This window comes from Apium graveolens, chromosome 2, assembly GCF_009905375.1.
Source record: "Apium graveolens cultivar Ventura chromosome 2, ASM990537v1, whole genome shotgun sequence".
Classification (NCBI taxonomy): Eukaryota; Viridiplantae; Streptophyta; class Magnoliopsida; order Apiales; family Apiaceae; genus Apium; species Apium graveolens.
In genome coordinates, this window is record NC_133648.1 from 53,570,264 (window position 1) to 53,571,325 (window position 1,062).

A 1,062-nucleotide genomic window follows, 5' to 3' on the forward strand; every position below is an offset into this window, starting at 1 on the left:
CATTGATAGTGCTTGGAGCTAGGCTGCAATAGCGGTGGCTGCATCAACTTCCAGAATACCTGCAACCTTGCCTGACATCATCCTCTGAGTTGGGTTTTGATGCTCATTTGCAGCCATTGTCTCTATAAGATTATACGCCTCAGTATAGCTTTTAGCCCATAAGGCTCCTCCAGCTGCTGCATCGAGCATGGGCCGAGATTGGGCCCCCAAACCATTATAAAAACCAGTGATTACCATCCAATCCGGCATTCCATGATGTGGACATTTTCTCAACATTTCCTTGTAGCGTTCCCAAGCCTCGCACATAGATTCTGTAGGTTGCTGCGCAAACTGAGTAAGAGCACTCCTCATAGCAGCAGTCTTTGCTATTGGATAAAACTTCACCAGAAACTTTTGCGCAAGATCTTGCCACGTAGTGATGGACCCAGCTGGTTCAGAATGTAACCAGTCTTTAGCCTTATCCCTCAGTGAGAATGGGAAAAGCCTCAACTTGATAGCCTCATCAGTCACGCCATTATACTTAAAAGTGCTGCAGATCTCGACAAAATTTCTTATGTGCATGTTGGGGTCTTCAGTTGCCGCTCCTCCAAAAGAAACAGAATTCTGCACCATCTGAATAGTGCCCGGCTGGATTTCAAAGGTGTTAGCTTGAATAGTCGGATGAAGGATGCTTGACTGAATGTCATCAATTTTAGGCCGAGAAAAATCCATAAGAGCTGGATCAGCTTGAACAATACGATCTCCCATGTTTACTGGTTCTTTCTGCTCAGCGCCTGAATCCGAATCCTCAAAATCTAACTTCTCCGGAATATCAAGAACTGCGTTTGTCTCCTCAGTTGTATCTAAAGTCCTCTTGCGAGCACGAGAACGAGTTTGCATAAACGCTTGCTAAAGTACCTGAAACACAACCGAAAAGAGTAAGTAACTACTACGTCCTAATCACTGAGTCCTAATGACCAATGATGGTAAGTACATAAACTAAACAAATACGCCGAGTCCCCGGCAGCGGCGCCAAAAACTTGTTAGGGCGAAAACACGCACTAATATTTACGCAAGTATACG

General features: G+C 44.9%; 1 non-coding gene across 1 annotated transcript; it reads left to right on the forward strand.

Moving 5' to 3' along the window:
• The first annotated feature begins 247 nt into the window (after positions 1-247).
• Positions 248-354, forward strand: LOC141709472 (small nucleolar RNA R71). The gene has a single exon (XR_012570046.1). It is a non-coding gene; the product is annotated as a small nucleolar RNA R71 (small nucleolar RNA).
• The last annotated feature ends 708 nt before the right edge of the window (positions 355-1,062 follow it).